The sequence below is a fragment of the Hyperolius riggenbachi genome, chromosome 11, assembly GCF_040937935.1.
Source record: "Hyperolius riggenbachi isolate aHypRig1 chromosome 11, aHypRig1.pri, whole genome shotgun sequence".
In the NCBI taxonomy this organism is placed as follows: Eukaryota; Metazoa; Chordata; class Amphibia; order Anura; family Hyperoliidae; genus Hyperolius; species Hyperolius riggenbachi.
Window position 1 is genome coordinate 125,282,616 of NC_090656.1, and position 17,047 is coordinate 125,299,662.

General features: G+C 48.1%; 1 protein-coding gene across 5 annotated transcripts in view; it reads left to right on the top strand.

The window, feature by feature from the left end:
* Positions 1-17,047, top strand: part of CHID1 (chitinase domain containing 1) — an 896,926-nt gene that overhangs the window by 19,838 nt on the left and 860,041 nt on the right. For 2 of the 5 annotated variants that reach the window (XM_068261166.1, XM_068261170.1), the window contains exon 1: positions 11,434-11,448. The exons of 2 other annotated variants lie outside the window; for them this stretch is intronic. The gene's annotated coding sequence lies outside the window, so the exon portion shown is untranslated. Of the gene's footprint in view, positions 1-11,433; positions 11,449-11,547; positions 11,644-17,047 lie in introns of those variants that run through there. One more of the 5 variants, XM_068261167.1, reaches the window with a different exon arrangement.

Below are 17,047 nucleotides of genomic sequence, written 5' to 3' on the forward strand. Positions count from 1 at the left end.
TTTAGTGATTTTAAATGTTATGGTCTATGGCTTCAATTTATCAAGCATTCGGTAATGCTAAAAACAGCTGATTTTTTAGAGCATTTTGTAAAATGTCAAGTCACCAAGGCTGTCACCGCATGGCAAGCAGAAATTACCGAGCAGTGACTTAAATTACCGACTTGTGTGGTAAACACCTCAGCAAATATCAGCAAATGTCAATTCATCGAGATTTCCTCATGCGGTAAAGCCCTGTATCATGTTTGATGATTACCGGCAGCTCTGGTATGTTGAAAACAGGGTGGAGACTGTGCGGGAGCCATGACTCACAGAAGCAGATAGGGATTACCCATGACTTACCGAAGCAGAGAGCCAATGGCACCAGCCTCTTTGTCTCCTGCAAGTCCCTGTGATAGGATGCGCTGCCTTCTCAGGAGGGTCGAGATTTTCTACCTTCCAGAGAGAGATCCGGAATAAAAGAGGTTTCCCCTGCTGCCCTTTGGACATTTAACCCTTTAGGTTCCTGTTTGAATATGCAAAGGAGCTAGTGGGGAAATCACGTAAGCATGGCATGTGTAATGTCTCTTGGAAGTTCATCTAAGCTGTAGCAATGAAATAAAATGTTAAGAAAGACTAATAGACAGATTTAGAGGAAGCAGAGGCAATATAATAAACGTACATTCTAAAGGGATGTCTGGGATGCCTCTTACTATTGTAATGCCATCACTGCACTGAACAGCATGTAACAAAACGTCACACTCTTCTGCTGTTACCGAACAGGTTTTTGTGAATTGAAGCAATTGGTTTCAGTAAATTACCGAACTTGTACCGCACCTGTGAAAGTCTTGATATATTAGCAAAAAAAAAGTCTATTATATATTAGCAAAAAAAGGTCTAAAATATCGAATGCGGTATTTTCCCGACTTTTTTTTTAAACAGCTTTTGATGAGTTGAGGCCAATGTGTTCTTTCTAATATGATGACGAACGAACAAATATTTTGACAGTTTTTTTAAACAAACGTAGCGGTGCTTTATATATGGGTGAGCTCTTCTCCCCTACTCTTCATGTTTTGTGTTTGTTCTCAGTTAGCAAGGAGCCAGACCAGTGTAGGTAGCCAGAAAAAAATACATATATCCAGGCACATCGCCTCTAGTTAGGACATCAAATAAGTTATTAAAGGGTCACTTAAGCCAAATTAAAAAAATGAGTTTTACTCACCTGGGGCTTCTACCAGCCCCCTGAAGCTGTCCGGTGCCCACGTAGACTCGCTCCGAGGCTCCTGGCCCCGTCGGCAGCCACGTCCGGTATCGGCGACAGGAGCCGACAGGCCTGGAACGCAAGTGATTCTTCGCGTTCCTACCCGTAATAGCGCCCTCTATGCTGTTATAGCATATATCATATAACAGCATAGAGGGCGCTATTACGGCCAGGAACGCAAAGAATCACTCGCGTTTCCGGCCTGTCGGCTCCTGTTGCCGAAACCGGAAGTGGCTGCCCGGCGAGGCCAGGAGCCTCGGAGCGAGTCTACGTGGGCACCGGACAGCTTCAGGGGGCTGGTAGAAGCCCCAGGTGAGTAAAACTTATTTTTTTAATTTGGCTTAAGTGTTCCTTTAAGGAAAGGGAGGTGCTGAAGGGGTGTGGCCAGAAAACAGCACAAATCTATTAACCCTTCGCACTCTCGCATGAAAAATGTTCAAACAAATGCATTCACAGATTCACTCATCTAGGCACAACTGTTATCCCTACAGCTAAGTTAAAAGCCGGGGTTTTAGTTCACAGAAGAATGCATTCTTATGCTTAGTCACCTATACTGCACAGAAGTACCCAGGTAAACATAGGTGTCCTAACTCTGGCCCTGTAACATGCATAGTGCAGACATGCAAACACATTCATTGCATCAAACCTATCAATGGATTAGGAGCACACATCCTGACGTCCTCTCCTGGGACAGATAGTGCATCTTACCAATCGCACAAGGGAGCTAACGTAATGTATCCATGTGCACCATGCACATACACCAGCATAAGCTGTGTGCATGCTGACAAACACATACAGGGGAAGGAGGGAGTGCACTGAATTAGACCCTAGCAGTGGCGTAGCTAAGGAGCTGTGGGCCCCGATGCAAGTTTTACAATGGGGCCCCCCCAAGCACTCTATACATAGCAATTGATACGGTGCACCAAAACCTGCCAATGGCAACTACAGAGTCAGAGGTGCAAGGAAGGGATGGGAAACAGTTTGTTAATGATTACCATTATTCAATGTATCTATAGAAGTGATTATTATGAGCACAGGACCAATAGAGAGCTAATACTGTAGTTGAGGGAGGGCCCTTCGGGGCCCCTCTGGCCCAAGGGCCCCGATGCGGTCGCTACCGCTGCACCCCCTATTGCTACGCCCCTGCCCTAGCCACAGGGGTCAGTAACAAGAAAAAAATACATATATCCAGGCACATCGCCTCTAGTTAGGACATTAAATAAGTTATTAAGGAAAGGGAGGTGCTGAAGAGGTGTGGCCAGAAAACAGCACAAATCTATTAACTCTTCGCACTCTCGCATGCAAATGTTCAAACAAATGCATTCACAGATTCACTCATCCAGGCACAACTGTTATCCCTACAGCTAAGTTAAAAAGCCGGGGTTTTAGTTCACAGAAGAATGCATTCTTATGCTTAGTCACCTATACGGCGCAGAAGTACCCAGGTAAACATAGGTGTCCTAACTCTGGCCCTATAACATGCATAGTGCAGACATGCAAACACATTCATTGCATCAAACCTATCAATGGATTAGGAGCACACATCCTGACGTCCTCTCCTGGGACAGACAGTGCATCTTACCAATCGCACAAGGGAGCTAACGTTATGTGTCCATGTGCACCATGCACATACACCCACTAGGGTCTAATACAGTGCACTCCTTCCTTCCCCTGTATGTGTTTGTCAGCATGCACACAGCTTATGCTGGTGTATGTGCATGGTGCACATGGATACATTACGTTAGCTCCCTTGTGCGATTGGTAAGATGCACTGTCTGTCCCAGGAGAGGACGTCAGGATGTGTGCTCCTAATCCATTGATAGGTTTGATGCAATGAATGTGTTTGCATGTCTGCACTATGCATGTTACAGGCCAGAGTTAGGACACCTATGTTTACCTGGGTACTTCTGTGCAGTATAGGTGACCAAGCATAAGAATGCATTCTTCTGTGAACTAAAACCCCGGCTTTTAACTTAGCTGTAGGGATAACAGTTGTACCTGGATGAGTGAATCTGTGAATGCATTTGTTTGAACATTTGCATGCGAGAGTGCGAAGGGTTAATAGATTTGTGCAGTGTAGGTAGCCGACGCGCAACCTCCCCCCTTGTCCCAGAAGCCAAATGTGCCCCTAGTCTTAGTTTGGCCCCAGGCGCGGAGCTAGGGGGGGTCGGGGTAGGACAAGTGCCCTGGGGCGCCTGGTCCCCAAGGGCGCCCAGCTGCGCTTCGGTTTTTTTTTTGTTTTTGCGGGGGGGGGGGGGGGGAAGAGGCGCAGAGAAGAGGGAGAGCTGTGCGGACGGTGGGGAAGGGGGGCCATCTCCCCCCTCCTTCCCTCACCTTAGGTGCTCTCCCTCCCTCGCTGTCCCCTCCAATGTCCGGGTGGCTGGCAGCGGCGGGCGGAACTCACCTCTGTCTCGCTCCAGCGCCGGCCAGAAGTTCGGGTGCGCAGCCGCTGCTCTGGTCTGGACCAGACCAGAGTAGCGACAGATCTATCCGGCGCTGCGACGAGACGGAGGTAAGTTCCGCCCGCCGCTGCCAGCCACCCGGACATTGAAGGGGACAGCGAGGAAGGGAGAGCAGCTCTTCCTCTTCTCTGCGCTGCTCCCCTCCTGCTGGGGAGGGGGACACCTGACCTGGCTACCTACTCTGGGCACATATACCCCTAACTACATATACTGGGCATATATACCCCTGGCTACATATATTGGGCACATATACCCCTAACTACATATACTGGGCATATACCCCTGGCTACATATATTGGGCACATATACCCCTAACTACATATACTGGGCATATACCCCTGGCTACCTACTCTGGGCACATATACCCCAGCCTACATATATTGGGCACATATACCCCTAACTACATATACTGGGCATATACCCCTGGCTACCTACTCTGGGCACATATACCCCTGGCTACCTACTCTGGGCACATATACCCCTGGCTACATATATTGGGCACATATACCCCTAACTACATATACTGGGCATATACCCCTGGCTACCTACTCTGGGCACATATACCCCTGGCTACCTACTCTGGGCACATATACCCCTGGCTACCTACTCTGGGCACCTATACCCCTGACTACATATATTGGGCACATATACCCCTAACTACATATACTGGGCATATACTCCTGGCTACCTACTCTGGGCACATATACCCCTGGCTACCTACTCTGGGCACATATACCCCTGCCTACATATACTGGGCACATATACCCCAAACTACATATACTGGGTACATATACCCCGGGCTTCATATACTGGGCATATATACCCCTGGCTACATATACTGGGCACATATACCCCTGGCTACATATACTGGGCATATATACCCCTGGCTACATATACTGGGCACATATACCCCTGACTATATATACTGGGCACATATAATACCCCTGGCTACATATACTGGGCACATATAACCCTGACTACATATACTGGGCACATATACCCCTGGCTACATATACTGGGCACATATACCCCTGGCTATATATACTGGGCACATATACCCCTGACTATATATACTGGGCACATATACCCCTGGCTACATATACTGGGCACATATACCTCTGGCTACATATACTGGGGACACATACCCCTGCCTACAAATACTGGGCACATATACCCCTGGCTACCTGTTCTGTGGACATCTCTACCCCTGGCTACCTGTTCTGGGGACATCTATACTGCTGGCCACCTATTCTGGGGACACCTATAGACCTGGGGCTACCTATTTTTGGGGAAGCACTGCTGTCAGATTGAGTGTATTTTGGGGAACTGCTGCCAGGTGAGAGGTGTCTACCATATTAAGGGGGCATTCTGCCTATTTATGTGAAATGCTGTCTATTTGTGTGCCTCATGACTGCTGAATTTGTCTTGTTGAGGGCCTCATGGTTACCGAATTTGTCTTGTTGGGGGCCTCATGATTTGTTGGGGGCCTCAAGATCGCTGAATTTGTCTTGTTAGGGGCCTCATGATTGCTGAATTTGTCTTGTTAGGGGCCTCATGATTGCTGAATTTGTCTTGTTGGGGGCCTCAGGATTGCTAAATTTGTCTTGTTGGGGGCCTCATGATTGCTGAGTTGGTCATGTTGGGGGCCTCATGTTTGCTCATGATTGCGGAATTTGTCTTGATGGGGGGGGGGGGGCTCATGATTGCTGAATTTGTCTTGGAACATGCTGGAAGGTACATACTGAGGGAGGGTGGGTGAGCGTGAGCCTGCTAACCTCCATGTACATTTGAAGGGGCGTGACCAAATGTGGAGCACCCATAACCACGCCCACATTTGGTCACGACCCTTCACCTTAGGGGGCGCATTAATAGTCTTTGTCCCCGGGCGCTGAAAACCCTAGCTACGCCTCTGGTCGTAAGCTCTGCATTGCATTGCCAGATGAAAAAGCCAAAGGGGCCGGGTACGGCCCAGAGCCGTAGTTTGCTCACACCTGCTCTGGGTCCTCCAGAGGCTTCCCATGCACTCTTCGGCCTTCTCGACACTGCCCATGACCCTCTGGAAGATCGCAGCCCGCTCTTCATGCACAAGCGGCCCGTGATTGCTCTGGCACAGTACGATCACACTTATACCCAGTGGGGAGAGCGCCACGATGACATATCTCAAAAGCTTTTGTTGGATATGCTCCTGGGGTCCATGCGCAGCAACTGTGGTGGCGAGGACACTCTCTAGACTAGAGGTGGGCAAACGTTAACCATGGGCCACATCCCTCTCCTTCCTCCCTGCAGACTTGGGAGCGGTTTGATAATTGCAGGGTAAACTCACTGAACCGCCACTTCCAACGATGCTGGCACGTACTGACAGCATGTCACATAACGCCACTGTGGCCATGGAGATTAGTTGAGTTAACCCTGTAATTAAAGGGACTCAGAGACGAGTAAATAAAAAAAATGTATACATACCTGGGGCTTCCTCCAGCCCCCTCCGGCCTGATCGCTCCCACGCTGCCGTCCTCATCTTCGGATAACAGATCCTGTCATTTTGGGCAGTGGCAGGCAGTCGGCCCATATGTAGTGCGCTTCTTTGTCCCGCAGGAGCAGAACGCTTCCAGCCAGAGCGAGACGGAGGAGCGCATTGCGCATGCGGTGACAGGCCGCGACTCGCCGAAGTCACGGGACCCGTTACCAAAGATGCAGAAGGCTGAGGACGGTGGCGTGGGAGCGATCAAGCTGGAGGGGGCTGCAGGAAGCCCCAGGTATGTATAATTTTTTATTAATTTACTAGTCTCTGGTACACTTTAAGCTCTGCTCGCAAGTCTGCAGGGAGGGAGCAGGAGAGGTGAAATTCCTCCAGCGACGAGCCGAATTCATAGCACTTACTGGCTGGAGTTTTCCCAGCGGTGCTGTAGACTATCCAGAGGCTTCCCTCTACCTAGGTATCTGTTTTTTGTTGCAGCTTTCACTGCAGGTACACTTTAAGAGCCAGTGCGCACCAAAAACTGCTAGTGTATCCGCAAACACTAGCGTTTTTTTAGAGTGATTCTAGGCATGTGCAGAGCGATTTTCTACACATGCCTAGCGTTTTTTGGAGCGTTTTGGTGTAGCATATTTTATTTTTTGTTACAGTAAAGCTGTAACTGAACAGCTTCTGTAACAAAAACGCGATTTTGCACTTTCCTATACTTAACATTGAGGCAGAATCGTCTCAGAAATCTGCAAAAATGCTGCAGAACCTGAGTTTGCGTTTGGGGGAAAAAATAATCGCTCTGGTGTGACCATCCCATTGAAATACATTAGCCAAGCAGTTTTCAAAACACAATCGTTTTTAAAAATGCTCAGAACCACTCTTGGTGTGCACCAGCCCCAGGCCTCTTTTCCATGGGCAGTTCATAGACAGTAAAATGCCTCTCAGACTTTCACAACTGCTTTCTGCTGCCTGGCAACTGCTTGTTGCTGCCTAGTAACTGCTCACTGCTGCCTGGCAACTGTTTGCTGAGCACACAGTGCAACTGTCCATGGAAAAGAGGCCTAGACCGGGCCACCACTACTTTAAAATTCCTTTATTCCGGTAGGGGAAATAGCAGGTACATGGCAGTGGGGGTAACAAGTGCCTGACAGCTGTTTCGCTGGTTTAAACCAGCTTCTTCAGAGACAAAGTGTACACTCTGCCTCTGAAGAAGCTGGTTTAAACCAGCGAAACAGCTGTCAGGCACTTGTTACCCCCACTGCCATGTACCTGCTATTTCCCCCACCGGAATAAAGGAATTTTAAAGGAGTGGTGCCCCGGTCTCTGCCTTCTATTCTATTGGATTACGGAATACTTCGGATGTGCACGCTAGGGATGCTCAAATTCGGCTTCGGGAGATATCCGGATTTTTGCTATCCGGATATCTCCCAGTAATGCTGTGCGGGCTGGGCGGGGGGTCAAGCTTACCTCTCTGACGTCTTCTTCGGTCGTCCCTCAGCGCCTCCCACGATGCGCTCCAAGCGGCGGTCACCTGATTACAAACACTTCCTCCTTCCGGGTTGAAGGAGGAAGTGTTTGTAATCACGTGACGCGCATGGAGCGCATCGTGGGAGGTGCCGAGGGACGACCGAAGAAGACGTCAGAGAGGTAAGCTTGACCCCCCCGCCCAGCCCGCACAGCATTACTGGGAGATATCCGGATAGCAAAAATCCGATTTGAGCATCCCTAGTGCACGCTCTGTGTTCCAGCTCCGGTGTGTCTGCCCTGCTGCATTTGGTGCCAGGTACTGTTGTTTTCTTCTCTTACCCCGTGAAAAGAGGCCTAGGGCCTCTTGCACACTACATGCGATTCCGATTTGCGACTTTTAGGCCTCCTTTCCACGAACTGTTGAGCTGCGTGCTCAGCAAGCAGTTACCAGGCAGCAGTGAGCAGTTACCAGGCAGCAGTTAGGAGTTGTGAGAGTTTGAGAGGCATTTCACTGTCTATCAACAGTCCGTTGAAAGGAGGCCTTAATCGATTTTCACATGCCATTCTGATTTTTTCTGCATTTCTCTTTTGATAGCATCCAGGGAAAATCAGAATCGCAAATCGGAATTGCAGTGTGCAGGGGGCCTAAGACAGTGTTTCTCAAACCTGTCCACGTGACTCCCCAATGGTGCATGTTTTGCGGGCAATTTCACCTATGCACAGCTGGGGTAATTAGTGTCTCAGCTAGTTGGATTCCATGTAACTGAGACACTAATTGCCCCACCTGTGCATAGATGAGGTTGCCTGCAAAACATGCATGTTTGTGAGTCAGAAACACTGCTTTAGGCCCTATACGACCACGTCACGCCAACTGACGTGAATGCGGCGGCTCCCTCAGCACTAAATAACGCCAATTGGCGTCAAGTCCTGGGGGCGTGTTTTGCAGGAGATCGCGCGTGCCGATGCGCACACATCTCCGCTTGAATGAGTCTCCCATCGGCAATCGACGAAACCTATTACAGTGTAGTCTATTTACACTGTACTGCGATCTATGGCAGCGCTGTACTGGGGACAGCCGTGTCAATCGACTGTCCCCAAGAGGCTCAGGAGTGATATGACAGTGATATGACAGCCGATCGCTGTTATTGGCTGGCGGGGGAAGGGAGGGAGGGAATATATATATATATATATATATATATATATATATATAGGTAAATTTATTTTTAAAAATAAACAAATACACAAATAAATAAACAAAAAAAAAGCCTGATCACTAGGGGGTGTAAGCCTATGGTCCTGAACTGGTTAAGATCAATACGTTTTGGATCAGGATGATACCATTTATTGGGTTTCAGGAAAGTGCAGTAGTATTGCTGTATCTTAAAAGCATATCTTCAAGCATAGCAGTATCTAATGCTTCAAGATGCCAGTAAAAATGTCCTTTGTAAATACATTTTTACATCTTTGGGTATCATTCATAAAGCATTTCCGCATGCGGAAATGCTAAAAACAGCTGACTTTACCGACCACTCGGCAAAGTCAGCATTCATAAAGGCTCTTTCCGCATGAAAAAAAGACATACCGAGCAGAGTGATAAATCACCGCCTTGTGCGGTGATTAACGGAACAAATGTAGCAAAATGTTAATTCATAAAGAATACCGCCAGCGGTGTCAGGTCGGAAAGTCCCGCTCCCTCTGATGTGGCGATACCAATGCAACGGCTCCTTACAAGAAGGGTGGTTTCCCTCTACTCTGAAAGAAGCAATCGTCAGGCCTCTACTCAAAAAACCATCCTTAGACCCAGATGCTCTAAACAGCTACAGACCTGTCTCAAACCTCCCCTTTCTGGGAAAAGTTATTGAAAAGGCTGTCTACCTCCAACTTGAAGCCAGGCTCTCCAGAAACAACATCCTTGACCCTCTTCAATCTGGTTTCAGGAAATATCACAGCTGTGAAACAGCCCTCACCCAAATTTGCAATGATCTGCTCATTGCAAGAGACAAGGGTCAATGTTCCATCCTGATTTTGCTCGACCTCTCAGCGGCTTTTGACACAGTCGATCATGAAATCTTACTCAACAGGCTACAAGAGTACTGTGGCATAGATGGCATTGTTCTCCGGTGGTTCAACTCCTTCCTGGCTGGTAGAACACAAAGGGTAGCCTTAGGGCCCTTCCTCTCCAACCCTGTACCACTAAAATACGGTGTACCTCAGGGCGCAATATTATCCCCTTTACTGTTCACCATATACATGCTGCCACTTGGAGAAATCATACAAAAACATGGCCTGACATATCATTGCTATGCTGATGACACCCAGCTATATTTGTCATTCAAACCTGATGTCACAGACCCTACTCCACAAATAAACGCATGCTTAGCTGAACTTCAGGAATGGATGAATAATAATTGGCTAAAACTTAATGCTGACAAAACTGAGGTTCTTGTTATCGAGGGCCAGGGCTCAACAGCAAAGCAGCTCCAGTCTCAACCAACACCGCTAAGGATAGGGAGCTCAGACCTGAACAACTCAGACTGTGTGCGCAGCCTGGGAGTACTGATTGATGGGAAATTAAGCTTCAGGAATCAAATCTCAGCTGTTGTGAAACATTCCTTCTTTCACCTAAGGAATATTGCAAGGATTAAACACCTAATTCCTACAGAGGATCTTCCAACCCTAGTTCATGCCTTCGTCACATCAAGGTTAGACTACTGCAACGTCCTCTACACAGGCCTGCATAAGAAAGACTTACGCCGCCTGCAATTAGTACAGAATGCCGCCGCAAGGCTGTTAACGAGCCAACCCCGCCATTGCCACATAACACCAACCCTGTGCTCACTCCACTGGCTACCGATAAAATGGAGAATTCTGTTTAAGATTGGCTTACTGACATTCAAATCCTTGCACAATCTGGGCCCTGGATACCTGAAGGACTTGTTGCAACTACATCACACCCCCCACAATCTTAGATCAAAAGGACGTAACACCTTGGTCACACCCAGAGTCCACCTCAAAACCTTTGGAGACAGAGCCTTTTGTCATGCTGCCCCTACACTTTGGAACTCCCTGCCACACCCAATCAGGACAGCCCCATCCCTGAAAGCATTTAAGTCTAAACTGAAAACCTACCTTTTCAGTCAGGCATTCATGAACATCTGACTATCTCCTCTGTAACACAACCCAGCCTGAAACCCTGTATTAATCTGAGACACAGCTATGCGCTTTGAGTCCTATGGGAGAAAAGCACTTTACAAATGTTATTGTATTGTATTATTGTATTGTAAGTGAATGGAGACACACAGGCCGCTGCAGCAGAGCGGAACACGGAGAAATGTATCAACTCGGCAGCTTCCGTGTCTCCGCCTGCCTACCACCTGCCTACCGCCAGCCTAGTTCGGGGAATCTCCGCACTGCCACCGCACCTACACACTTCTTTATGAATGCCCACCCAGAAGTCTAAAGTACCGGTTGCGGAGAAGAACAGCGTTTTCCCGCACTACCGACAGCCTCTTTATGAATGATACCCATGTCAGTTAAAACATAAATTGAAAGGTAACACTGGCAAAAGGTTTCCTACAATAATTCACAGGTCCCCTGCATACGCAGAGCCTTTTCTGTGAAGTCTGCTGAATTGTGAGCCTAGCACAGGGGGTGATGTGACTGAGAACATGCTGGGAGGAGGTGCTGGAACTTTGCCACAGATGTTCATTCCCTCCTCCTGCACATGCACGACCCAGTATAGTAAGGGCGGAAGAGAAACCTTCTGTTTCTTTTCAACAAGTTTTATTGTAAACGAACAGTGACGTCTCCATCGTGAGGTTAGTAACACTGCAGACTACACGGAAGCCCATTGTAGGGTGACACATGGAAAGCTAGCAGCTGGCTGCAGCTCTGGCGCACTGTAATGATAATGAATGACTTGTGGTGTTAATTATGAGAGTCCTGAGTCATTGGTACAGCTTCAAAACTGAAGGGTGACAGCAGAGCAGCACTTTAATCAGTGAGACTGTGCGGTGATGTGACGTGTACAATACATCTGTATTGGCGTGTTTCATTCACAGTTATGTTTGTAAAGGGGATGAATGAAGGTCTTGGCTGTTTTCACATGCAGGAAATGTGACAGACTCAATGTGTATTTGTAGGAAACTGCTGTCTGATACTTCCCGGATACAAAGTCTTGCGTTTATAGGCAAATACTGCAATAAATATTTGCCACATAGCCCTGAAGTCAGAGATGCCTGGCTGTGCAGTGGTGATTGGTGCATTGTGTTTGTAAATGACTTGTGATAGGCACAATTCTCCAATATCTGTATATACTCCTCAAGTAAATCTTTTTTTTCTGTGGACAGCAAAATGTGCCCTGGTTGCACTCACTGACTGTTTAAGTCAATAGCCACGCTTGGGAAACGCACGTCGTTGCCATTCATTTGCATTTTTTCAGGATGTACTGATTTCTCCTGCAGGACGCGTGTTCACATTTACAATTTGTTCCGCCGCATCTTAAAAATCACGGAATGAAAGTGTAAATCGTGGGGGGACAAGGTGGTCACAAAAGTGAACACAGTGGCCTCAATTCACTAAGTTTTATCAAATGTTTGATAATTTACCTCATGGGTAAAATCTAATTTTGAATTTACTAAGGTGTTATATATTAATTGAATGTTTTGTTGATAACAGTCAATAAATCTATAACACCGTAGTGAATTCAAAATTAGATTTTACCCATGAGGTAAATTATCCAACATTTGATAAAGTGTTTGATAAAGCTTAGTGAATTGAGGCCAGTGCGGCGGAGATCCGCGAATTGCAGGGAAAAATGCGTCGGCAAGTGTGTTCCGTACCAGATTTTGCTAACGTGTTTGGATGGACAACACCCTTTCAACATCTTGCTTGCAGTAAACTACACCCACACTATTCGGCTACTCACAATGCTTTGTGCCATAGAGAGGGCTGTGATTGGAGAACTGTTCCCTATGAGGTTTCCTGCTGGGTCTCCTCAACTAGACTAACGCTGGGCTGTTTTTCACTAGCAGTGTTTTGCAATCTGATTCTGATTGCTTGTAGATCACAAAACCCTAAGTACTGATTTTTCCTAATTGCAAATGTCGGTCTTGAGGCTTTATTTTGTGCGCTTGAGCTTTTGTATAAAGTATGGGAATACAGGAAAGTCATAAAGGGGGGCGGAGGGTTGCAATCTACAATCGTGCCATACATCCGTCAGGCTCCCTACAATTTCTCAGGGTGTGTTCACACTGCGTCTGTAGCATTGCACAATAATTATGCATGTGAACTCACTGCCCATTCAATTTTATGGCATTTTCACATCTCTGCACCTATGGGTCGCATTATTCAAACTTGCTGCATGCAGGGAGTTTTCTGTATCACATATACAAATATGTGTGTTTTAACAGGTGCAGTGTCCATTGCAGTACATGTTATAATGCGTGCCTTATGCATTATGCACAGTCGGAGTCCACCTTTACACAGTAACTAGGATTATGCAGTATTGTTGAGGGTTTTCCACTGCATGCATCTTGATGCAGCTTTCCCTCCAAGCTGTCTCTAAGCTACACCACACTAACCCCTGCTGGTCCCCCCCCCCCCCTCCCTCTTTCCCAGGTACACTGCAGTACACCACACTAACCCCTGCTGGTCCCCCAACCCCCTTCCCAGGTACACTGCAGTACACTACACTAACCCCTGCTGCCCCCACCTTTTAGACTAATCTGCACTTCACCACTATACTACACTAACCCCTTCTGCCCCCCCCCCCCTTCCCAGGTACACCACACTAACCCCTGCTGCCCCCCCCCCCCCTACCCAGGTACAGTGCAGTACACTACACTAACCTCTGCTGCCCCCTCCTTCCCAGGTATACTGAAGTACACTACACATTTAGACTAATCTGCACTTCACCACTATATTACACTAACCACTGCTGCCCCACCAGCTAAGCTACACTGCACTACACCACACTTCAATGTAAGCTCTCTCCTGATTCGCCTACCACGTTCTTCTTTCTTTACTCCAGCCCTGCTGCTGTACACACATTCCTCTCGGCCCTCATCTGTAGCTGCCGATATACACTGCGTCTGCCTGCCGCTATACACGATTTGGTCCTCCTACTTCCTGGTGGGCCCCGTACTTCCTGTTAGTGGTTTCCTCTTACTGCATGAATCCCAGCAGAAGACGTCGTAAATGAACCTCGGGAGACCTGAGGAGTATTTTAAACTTTATTTACATTGGCCACAACATAATAATGTAATTTCAGAAGCACTGTACAATTGCCGGCAGTAGATTGCAAGTGCAGGTGCGATTCCCCAATGGCCCAGGCCTTTAAGTAAACCAGAGATGAGTAGCATCAAAAGCTTTATATTTAACTTGAGCTTCCTCCTGTCCTATGGGATCAGTTAGCACCTTTGCTGTCCCCCCAGTTTCCTCAGTGTTGCCGATGTCAAGCCTGTGAAATCTTCAACTTGGCTGAGTTGTGGACCACTGTGCATGCGCAGTCCCGGTGTGCACATCCACCGATAGCACTCTTATGTGTATTTCCCGGGTGTAAAATGCATAACTGCGCATGCGCAGAAAGCCCCTGGCCATGGAAGCGCGATGGTGGGGCACACGGCTGAGACCATGCATGTACAGTGGCACTTGACTCAGCTGGATCGAGAGCCCCAAGGTGCCAAAACTGAGGTGATCAGGTGGACTATGAGGGAGCTAATGGACCCCATGGGGGTGCAGAAACCCCCAGGTAAGTATAAATCTTTTAATGCTATTCATCTCAGGTTTACCGTAAAGAGGAGCGGTCAGCCATACTATCGCAGAAAAAAACACATATATAAGTAGATATATACTTGCTCTACTTACATAAGATTTGTATTGCATTGTCCACATTTTAATTTTAGAGATTTTTCTATACTAAAAAAAGAAAAAATCCTTCTTAGGATTTTCCATTTTGATTCTGTCTATCTTGAAGCTAATCCTGACATCATTCCCTCCCTTACTCTGTCTGTGCATTGCCCGCCCTCCTCCCAGTCTTCAGACACTCTCACCCAGCTCTGCAGTAGTGACTGCAGAGCTGGTTTCAGCTTCTCAGCATGAGAAATATTTGCCCATTTGCAGAGGAACATAGGTGTGGGAGGGGGAAAACGGGAGGGAAAGAGGCTTCAGCCAATCGGGCTGCATTAGTTAGGTCCGAGGGGAAAGTAATGAAGAAAAAAGAAAACCCAGCATGCCCTGCATCTTCCTTTGTGTGGCAGATGTACCAAATAAAAGCCAGGGAAACTGGGGAATGATCTTTTATGGAGAAGGAAAGTAAGAGTGATTTTTAACTTTTGGATTACCTGGTTAGCATCCTTATTACTTGTTTACCAGATAAAAAAAAAAAAAAAAAAAATATTTTATGCCTGACAGTTACACTTTAAAGAGACACTGAAGCGAGAAAAAAAAATATGATATAGTGAATTGGTTGTGTACTATGAATAATTACTCAGTGCAGTTTCTAGGCTAAAATGCACCCAGGGCGAGGGTGTAAAAATTGCGCCCCCCCCCCCCCCCGGAGCAAGGTATGGGTGCCCGCAGTATAGGTTTGCCAGGTCTAGTTGCACTTAGTATAGATCCCCCCAGTATAGGTAGCCAAGGATAGGTACCCCAGTATAGGTAGCCAGCTATAGGTCCCCCCAGTATAGGTAGCCAGGCATAGGTGAGCCAGTATAGTTGCCCCCGCTATAGGTTAGCCAGGTAGGTGCCTCCAGTATAGGTAGCCAGTATAGTTGCCCCCAGTATAGGTTAGATAGGCAGGCGCCCCCGGTATAAGTTAGATAGGTAGGTGCCCCAGTACAGGTTAGCTAGGTGGGTGCCTCTAATAGAGGTAGCCAGAATAGTTGCCTCCAGCATAGGTTAGATAGGTAGGTGCCCCCAGTATAGGTTATTTAGGTAGGTGTCTCCAATATAGGTAGCCAGTATAGTTGCCACCTGTATAGGCTAGCTAGGTAGGTAGGTGCCCCCAATACAGGTTAGATAAGTGCCCGCAGTATAGGTCAGATAGGTAGCTGCCCCCTAGTATAGGTTAGATAGGTAGCTGCCCCCCAGTGTAGGTTAGATAGGTAGCTGCCCCCCCAGTGTAGGTTAGATAGGTAGCTGCCCCCCAGTGTAGGTTAGATTAGGTAGGTGCCCCCCAGCATAGGTTAGATAGGTAGCTGCCCCCCAGCATAGGTTAGATAGGGAGCTGCCCCCCAGCGTAGGTTAGATTAGGTAGCTGCCCCCCAGCGTAGGTTAGATAGGTAGCTGCCCCCCAGCGTAGGTTAGATAGGTAGCTGCCCCCCAGCGTAGGTTAGATAGGTAGCTGCCCCCCAGCGTAGGTTAGATAGGTAGCTGCCCCCCAGCGTAGGTTAGATAGGTAGCTGCCCCCCAGCGTAGGTTAGATAGGTAGCTGCCCCCCAGTGTAGGTTAATTAGGTAGGTGCCCCCCAGTATAGGTTAGATAGGTAGCTGCCCCCCAGCGTAGGTTAGATTAGGTAGGTGTCCCCCAGTATAGGTTATATTAGGTAGCTGCCCCCCAGCGTAGGTTAGATTAGATAGCTGCCCCCCAGCGTAGGTTAGATTAGGTAGCTGCCCCCCAGCGTAGGTTAGATTAGGTAGCTGCCCCCCAGCGTAGGTTAGATTAGGTAGCTGCCACCCAGCGTAGGTTAGATTAGGTAGCTGCCCCCCAGCGTAGGTTAGATTAGGTAGCTGCCCCCCAGCGTAGGTTAGATTAGGTAGCTGCCCCCCAGCGTAGGTTAGTTTAGGTAGCTGCCCCCCAGCGTAGGTTAGATTAGGTAGCTGCCCCCCAGCGTAGGTTAGATTAGGTAGCTGCCCCCCAGCGTAGGTTAGATAGGTAGCTGCCCCCCAGTGTAGGTTAGATAGGTAGCTGCCCCCCAGTGTAGGTTAGATTAGGTAGGTGCCCCCAGTATAGGTTAGATAGGTAGCTTCCCCCCAGTATAGGTTAGATAGGTAGCTGCCCCCCAGTGTAGGTTAGATAGGTAGCTGCCCCCCAGTGTAGGTTAATTAGGTAGGTGCCCCCCAGTGTAAGTTAGATAGGTAGCTGCCCCCAGTGTAGGTTAGATTAGGTAGGTGCCCCCCAGTACAGGTTAGATAGCTAGGTGCCCCCCATCGTAGGTTAGATTAGGTAGCTGCCCCCCAGTATAGGTTAGATTAGGTAGCTGCCCCCCATCGTAGGTTAGATTGGGTAGCTGCCCCCCAGTATAGGTTAGATAGGTAGCTGCCCCCCAGTGTAGGTTAGATTAGGTAGCTGCCCCCCAGCATAGGTTAGATTAGGTAGCTGCCCCCCAGCGTAGGTTAGATAGGTAGCTGCCCCCATAATTGAGGGGGGAGCCGGAGCCGCGGGGAGGGCAGCCCTCCCTCTCCCTCCCTCTCCTGG